Here is a 9,057-nt window from a genome sequence, read left to right as displayed (position 1 = left end):
ATGACATACCAAATCTATAATCATCATATTAACTATGCCACTTTAGAATGCCAGTGTTTAAACCTTCTACAAGGAACTTTATAATGTTAATGAAATAGTCTTATTTTTGCTATTCTGATGATCATAAATTACCTGTAAACAAGACCATCAGCGGAAAGAATGCTATATACTGTATATTGTTTTTATTAATGCCTTTGCTCGGTTCTGAATCCCAACCTACTCAGGCTAAACGTTGTAAGGTACTTAGTTGACTTTGATTCAACATGATCACATTACCATTATTAATCTTACATACTCACATATGAGTACATTACCTCACTGGATGCATCCTGCTGACTCTCTTTCACTCGCTTCCTAAACAAAGGCACATTGGACCCGACACGCACTTAGACGCCGGTTCATAAAATCACTACCGCTTTTGTCCAAAGGTGCAGCTAGTTTTAACACAAACTGAAAGTTCATTTTAGCAACCAACATTTTCTATAGAGTAATTCAAATTTGCTCTGCATCAAACAATTGTTTAGTAAGTTAATGTATAATAACATGATGTGGACAAGCGACTTTCAGCTGTTTAATGAATACTTATACTTTTATATTTAAAGACATTTGACAATAATACTTCTTTCTTCTATGTTGGAAAAAGTATTTGTACACTTTATTATTACTTTTTTGTACTTAAACCTGCAATAACTTATTTTGGCCAATTGGGTTATTGTCAGCACTGTCACTTGTCCCCTTTCAAAATTGTTACCACTAATGTGTTGGCAAACATTTGCCTTTTGGACATCCAGAAGTTTGGTGCTTCTGAAGGTAGCATACAGTAGGTTTTTTTTTTATCAGTGTTTTCTGCTGAAATCAAATAACCAAAACAATGAACTAAAGAAACAGTGAAACATTTCTGGAGAGCTGAGGGGAACCGTCATGTCTGGAAATAACTAGCTATTGGTCCATCATTACAAGCTACCCCTTTCCAAATGAAACGCAGCAATTTCATATACAGCGCTGTTCTACTGGCGGACACATTATAATGGAAGTGGGATTCTGAAGCATCCACAAACGGAAGTCTTTCCCCTCTATAACACAGTGACAGCTTTAGTGGTGATCTGCTCTAGTAAATGTATTCATTTATGCATCTCGCAAAGACGGACACAGACAAACACAAACACACACACACACACACACACACACACACGTAGACACATTCTCAGCCAGCCCTGTTTAAGTGTTCCCCAGACAGTATGTGATCCTCAGACAGGACAGGGTTTCCTCCTCAGGTCTTGTCTGAAGGATCAGTCTGGCGAGGTCATCCAAAGAGGGAGAGAGGATCCCATCTCCTTTATGACGCTCCTGAGCCTGCTTAGAAAAATGTTGTTGTTTTTTCAGTTCTGTCTGAACTGATGTTACTAACAAATGTTGTTGACATCTCTTTCAGATTCTTTAGGTTTTTAGGTATAGCTTCAGTTGTTTTTTTCATACAATATCTTTACCTCTCTGTATGTATATTTCAACCTGACTGCACATATGCCCATTTGTTCTCTATTTTAAAAGTGGCATACCTATTCATTCCTTGTCCATTTTATCATCTTTTTGACATCACCTGACCAAATTTAAAAAAATGTAACACTTGAAATGATGGAGGCACTTGCAGATGACAAGGTAGTACAACATGTAAACCGTACTTTGGTGTTTCATTTTTACCTCTTTACTTTCAATAAACTCAATAAAATGTTCTTTTATTCTTTCTTTTTAACAAAATGAACCAAAACACTGATAAAAAAAAGAGGAAGATCTTGGGATGATAATGAGAATCAATATGACAATTTCAAATCATACTCCCATACTTCCCTTAAAAAAAGGGAAGATCAACCAATATTGCCAAGCTTGTTTCATTGCATATTGAGTCAATGCCTGAACTATAGAAGAAAACCATTATAGCTATGCAATGTTCTCTCTCTTGTTTCTTTGTGCCTTTGCAAGTTTTGCCTCCTTGCCCCTCTCTCTCTCTCTCTCTCTCTCTCTCTCTCTCTCTCTCTCCGTCTCGCTTCCTCTGTCTCTGTCTCACTGCTGTGTGTTTTTGTGAAAAATAACAAGGTCTGGGGTGCTCTCTGTGTGTGCGTGTGCATGTGTTTTCTGCGCTGGCTGCATAAGGGCTGCTGGATGGGCTGGCTGCAGCAGCACTGGGCTAGGGCTTCTTGTGTGGTCCCCCGGCAAACTTTATGATTTATTCAGCTAAAGGCAGAGGAGCACGACCCCCAGTGACCACAGAGAGAGAGCTGCACGTGGGTTTAATGATTTCACCACAAAAATGTCTGCTATGGCTGGGCCTGCAAGGAGCTCACAGCCCCCCCACTGGCTCAATGGTGGAGGGGGGGGGGGGGTTGAAAAGAGAGCTGGGCTGACCGGCCTGAGTCAATACAAACGCTTACCACTACACATCTACTTGGAGCGGATTACGACAGAAGAAGAGGAGGACAGACAGACAGGCAGCTACATCTGATTGGCATGTTCCAAATGTTTTAAACTCCTGTCTTTTTAAGCAAATGCTCCGAGCTTCATGTATGTGTGTTGTTATTCCTAATCAGGCATCGTGCTATTGCTCTTTCTCTATTCCTCTATTCCACTATACCAGCCCATACCCTCCTCCTCCTCCTCCCGTAGAGACTCGTAGCCAGTGGGAGATTTCAGAGGCATTATTGAAATGTGGACACCGAGGATGATGTAACCATAAGCTTTCAAGAACAAGGAGAGGGGGCAGAAATAATAGGATGGTGGGAGGGGGGGCGGGGGGGTGCATGGTCGGGGTGCGGTGCTGGGGGAGTTATTTGGCATATTTTTCTCCGCTGGTGTCCAGGTCTGCTGGCTCAAGGGAGTGACTGCTGAGGGCTTGGATCTGGATGCTACGCTTGGTGCTGCTGCTTCTCTCCCTCTCTCTCTTTCTCTCTTTCTCTCTCTCTCTCTCTCTCTCTCTCTCTCTCTCTCTCTCTCTCTCTCTCTCTCTCTCTCTCTCTCTCTCTGTCTGTTTGGCTACAACTCCCCTACCGAGAAACAAGATGATGTCATTCCGAGGGATTTGTGAACATTCTTGATGAAGAGACAGAATCTCGGGGGTGAGCCTAATTAAGCTGGCCGTGCCCGCGTGTGAGGAATAGGTCAGGGAGCTATGCCACGTTCTTTTTTCTTTTTTTTTAAACATGTTGTCTTGGTTTACCTTGATTTGTTCAAATAAAACAAAATAAAAACCTTATATATTATATTATAAAGATAGAAAAGATGAATTTATGGACAAAGCTCATCGCGCCAAAGGTGGAAAATATGAATTGCTGGTATTGGGTCATTTTTTCACTGAAGACATCTTGGCTCAATGTGAAGGTTATGTTAGTCAAATCACAGGTGTGAATGATCAAATGAATGATGGCTGTATTCCTTTGAGCTGCTTCAGTTTCAGAGCTTTGTATTGTGCACGCTATCTCACTGTCAGTTCGACAACCACCTGCCAGCAATAAGGTAACACATTGTGATTGTTTCTGATGCGTTCACAGTCTTTCCGTAGGCCTTTAAGTTAAGATATAGCTGAGATGACCATTGCATTTTCAGCCACCATTGAGGGAAACTGTAACATCTACCAATAGTAACAGGCTTCAAACATTGTCCGTCCACCATTTGGAGATGGGCAAGAAGCATACAGTTTTTATCAAAGCGTGCTTGCTGGAAACAGGGTTAATGAAAGCAGGGTTGTAGGCTGTAAAAAAAAACATTAAATGAGCTTAAAAAGAGGACAAAAAAATCTACCAAAAAGGATCACACATCTTAGTTAGCTTCTTTCATTTTCATCTCTTAACACCAAAGTCAGCACTATCAAGACGTTGACAAGATGGCTCGCTGTTGATCAATAGCTTCAAGTCAAAGTTCACCTAAGTTGCGAGTGAGTCCACCTATCTCTTGTGTTCCATTGGAATGAACCACATTCGCGGCCAAATTTCATGGATTCAAACGCTCTAAAGATTTGTTAGAGTATGTAAAAAAAACTCCACTTAAGGGGCTTCCCTGCTAAGGACCAGAAGCTCTCTCTGGGTCGTATCACTTACTCACATCACAGCGGGTTTTAGTGTGTGTTTGCATGGAAGCCCGGTCCCTAGCGTCTCTCTGTGCATGCGTGTCAGAGGGTGAAATCCATATCAAACCAAGTCATCATTACAAGCTCATTCCACAAGCCCAGGAGGGATTACACAACATTAACGGTCAGTGTGCGCGGGCCGGTGGGTGTGACAACCGGCTTCTCCCGTCCACACAGTGAGTAATGAATCCACCCTGCAAGAACCTTCAGCACACGCCCAAGGGCCCAAGGAAATGTATGTGCTCACCATGTCTGGTATGACAACCCCCCTCCTCGACTAGCCAGGAACTCAAACTCATATCTTGCTTAACTCTTAGTCTTTGATCCCCCAAACAATCCCCTCCCACAAGAACATATTATGTGGTTCCTATATGGCGAGCTATGTAAAAGGTTTAATGGCTTATATGTCCAGTAGCATTGCATAGGTCTGCAGTAAAAAAAAAAGTGCAAATGTACACTTAAGACAGACAGTTGACAGACACACACACACACACACACACACACATACCTTGTCTGTATATCTCTCCCTCGCCTTGCTGTATCTCTCTTTTTTCACATAAATACATAACATACATACATTGCACACACACACACACACACACACACACACACACACACCAGGTCTAGACATAAATCAATATGACTCAAAAAACGTTAAGAAAACATTGAGCCAAAACATACGGAGATGATGAAGGCATTTATTTGCTCAGCGGGGTCTGCGATGATATGTGAATGGACCATTTTGTTTGCTTAGAAAATGGAGGTGAATTAATTGATGTGCAGAAGTGTAATTCAATGTCTGTTGAGCCCATTATGGTCTACTGGGGGATTTCTTCCTGGTATCACTCCACGGGTGAGCTGTAGAACAAGATCTCCATTAGAGAGTGACATCAGGAGAATAAGCAACAAAGGTTTGGAGGGAAAAAAAAGGGATTCCTACTTCTTAGCTCAATACCACTATTGATACTTTTGCATTATGTGGTGGGAAGCACTTTAGTTATTATGATGAAATATGAGATGATTAGAGCGCTTGATAGGACATTAAAACAGGTTTTTATTCCCATTCTATCTATTGCTGGGAAAACAAATTTCCTCCCCAAACAACTGTATTATTCATGTAGAATTCAAGTCAAATCTTGCCTTCAAAGCAAAAAAAATTATCTCTTGGTGTTACATTGGAACAAATCATGATGACCTTTATTCACCTTTGCTATATCATCATTTTACTGAGCCGACCTGAACACATCACATCTGAACCGTGTTTTTATTCTTTTTAACCGAGTTATCCTTCCGATTTCAACACTGCAATTCATTTCAACAACTTTATCTGACAATCGGGTCCTTAGCAAACTGGGCTCTGATCCCCATCCCTAGTGAAAAGTGAAAAGTCTGAGGCGAAGTAAGAAAAAGGGATCCACGCATTGAGACAGCTCTTGTTGGTCTCCAGTGTTTCTCCGTCTCACCTCTTGTCACACTGGTCCCCTCCTCCCTCCCTCCCTCCTCCACACTTCCTCCTGGTCCCTGGAAGGATTGGGTCATTTACCACTCTGTTCCAAGTGTGACATATCCTCCAGCTCTCCCCTTCTTAACCTCCACCCCCTGCTCTGCCACCCTGTGCCTCTTTAGGGAGAGCTCTCTCTCTCTCTCTCTCTCTCTCTCTCTCTCTCTCTCTGGGCCTTGTCACCACCTTGCACTGTGTGGTTCCAGCCACGGTGGTGGTGAACCGTCTCTTGCTAATTACCGCACTCCAGATGAGTCACAGAGGGTGAGAGACCAGGGGAGAGAGAGAGAGAGAGAGAAAGAGAGAGGCGTTCTCCGCTATTTTTGGCCCCTGACTGACGGCGGCCTCCATAAGAGACTCGCCAAGCCCACTCTGTCCCTGTGATCTCTGGACCTCCTCAACAGATGAAACGAGCACCACGAGGAGGGTCTCAGTCGCTGGACGCGCTCCTCTCTTCGCTGGCCCGGTGTGAACAGCTGCCTGTTTTGGTTTGTGTCATACACACAAACATTCATACACACACACACACACACACACACACACACACACACACACACTGTGTTTGGGTTAGAAGGCCCCTCTCTCCCTCTCTCAGTCTCTCTCTCTCTCTCTCTCTCTCTCTCTCTCTCGGCGGGTCCTCGGTGTCTCATGAGTTATGACAAACGTTATTTTGCTCCCTTTCGCATTGCTTTAGCACATGCTGCCAGAGTAGATCACCGTGTTTTCCTAGTGCATGGGTCATTTGGCCACTATCCAGTGTTTGAACAGCTGTAATGAGACCTCAACATTAATATCTTCACTCAGGACAGAGAGAGAGAGAGAGAGGGAGAGAGAAGGAGAGAGAGAGAGAGAGAGATTGGCCATAGAGTCTTTATTAGTGAGAAAATAATTAAGATGGCAACAGTCGGTCCATCTATGTCTATATTTGACTATTCTCTCATGGTATCTGTGATTTTGAACACAGTTTATTCCATGGCAGAGCTTACTCCTGGAGCATCTGTGGCATACTGTTGAATGTTAGTGGTGTGTCTACATTAAGCTATTGTTCACAGAAATAGCTTGTTATGAAAATATCCACATCCCACCAGGATTCATGTGACTAGTGGGAGTTCTCCATTTCTTAATGTTTATTGGTCGGGAGAATAGAAAAACATCCTTAGGGAGAGAGAGAGTGCTTGCTATTACAAAATTTCCATTTTGTCACCGATGGAAATAAGCACATTTGTTTCGTTTTCACAAAAGACAAGTTGGGAGTAGTAAAAACGGTACTGACACTGCTGTTTTAGACCACCGCAGCGTGACCCAAATTAGACTTTTTATGTGCCACTTTGTAATGACTAGCTACGGACCCAATTTTACCCTTGACAAGATTTAAATAAGGAGCCATTTGCTCATGGCATCAGTGGTGTAGGTAGCAAAGCAGCAGACAGGGCTGGCCGGACATGTGAGCCAGAGCAATCTATCATTACCAGTGTAATAAGGGGAATTTTTTGTCCGTCATACAATTGAGAGCAAAATGAATGCTTCCACACAAAGTGATAATCACCAGGGGCTTGCCAAAGGAGAGGTTGCCAGAAAAGCTGCCACTGCTGTCTTTTTCTCTGTTTTTCATCCCAGTGGGTTAGGAGGGCTCATCGTTTGGCTGATTGCTGTCTAATTTAGAGCGTCCCAAGGTCAAAGAGATGCTACTATATTTACAGTGTTTAGTGAGCATGTCAGGATGTCGGAGTGCTTGTTTTGTTGACTCATGGCTCCTTTTAGTTTTGCACCTAAAATAAAAAGTCACAACCCAAGAGAACACCAAATGAGTTTTAGCCACGTGGATGGTGTGGCTCTAGGGATGTCAATGTCAGTCGGTCAATCATCCTACCACTTTGATTTCTGACTGAAATATGTCAACAACCACTGGATGGATTTTAAAGACATTTGGTGAAGAAGTTATTGGTGCCCAGATGATGAAACACGATGACTTTGGTGATCCCCTGACATTTTCTCCGTCATCACTATGATTTGACGTTTCTGAGTTTTAAGGTAAATGTTTCAACTATTAGATGAATTGCAATACATTTGCTGACTATCATTGAGCGCCATCATCTATCTATCTATCTATCTATCTATCTATCTATCTATCTATCTATCTATCTATCTATCTATCTATCTATCTATCTATCTATCTATCTATCTATCTATCTATCTATCTATCTATCTATCTATCTATCTATCTATCTATCTATCTATCTATCTATCTATCTATCTATCTATCTATCTATCTATCTATCTATCTATCTATCTATCTATCTTTGTCTAACGTTATTCAACTTCTTCTCCCACCTTGTTTTGTGACATCCCGATCTAGAAAGAGAAAAGGCGATTTATTAAACCGTATGGCATTCCAATATTGTTCTTCTGGGGGGTATTATTCTATTCTAGCAGGTCTTGACTTTGACACTGGGTTTAGGTCAGCCGCTGTGTTGGAAATCACTCATTGTTGTGTGGTCCCCTCTCCCAATTTTTCCATTGTGTGGTCAAGAGAATTGCGAGCGCTTCTCGTACAGTGCTCCATCCTGCCCAGTCAACAGAACAGGGGGGCCTCTCACAGCAACCAACAGTCGTTTGAAGATGAGGTTTGTGGCTAGTTTCCACCCACAACGCCAAGCTGTCTCTGATTAGACCTGGGATCTAATTTGAGAAGGGGGCTGAGAGAGGGGTTTGGGGGGTGTGGGGGTCTGCTGTGTGGCGTAGCCATCCTCTCCCAGAGGGCCCTCAGCTCAAGGGCTTGTGTGCTTGACTTTTTCTTCTCTAGAAACACACTCTGAGAAGTACAAGAAGGACAGGCAGCAATGGAGATGAATGGAAGAAGGCCTACATCCTCCCTCTCTGGTTTTTTCTTTTTTTTCGACAAACTGCAGAGGAAGCCCCTGTCTTAAACTCCCAGTCATGATGTTGAAGACCATTACCCCCACTCCACACACACACACACACACACACACACACACACACACACACACACACACACACACACACACACGCTTACACACAAACACACATGCGCAGTAATCATGACGCTGGTCGACCCTCTGACCCAAGTGATGTATTTCTGTGCAGTGTGTCAGCTCCCTAAGTGTGTGTTCTGGCTCCAGTCTGGGTCATGCATTGTGGGGAATGTTGATGAAAAATGACAGGCCATTATTACTTGCCATGGCCATCCCCTCCTCTCTCCCCCCTGCCCCACCACTGATATGGGGGATACTTTTGCAAAATGTATGGGCCTACACCGAAAACCACAGTCGCTATTCAAAATTGAAACCCCCATGTAACGGTCCAGCTTAGAGCTACTAAGACTTAAGGACTTCACAAAATATCGAAAATGTATCCTTCTCCTGAACGTTGATATCACGGTGTACGCAATGATAAAAATGTGAAACATACGTATTCAGTGTCT

This window comes from Ammodytes marinus (genome assembly GCF_949987685.1).
Source record: "Ammodytes marinus genome assembly, chromosome: 6".
NCBI lineage: Eukaryota > Metazoa > Chordata > Actinopteri > Uranoscopiformes > Ammodytidae > Ammodytes > Ammodytes marinus.
The sequence above is the reverse complement of the archived record's forward strand: the minus strand, read 5'-3'. Positions refer to the sequence as shown.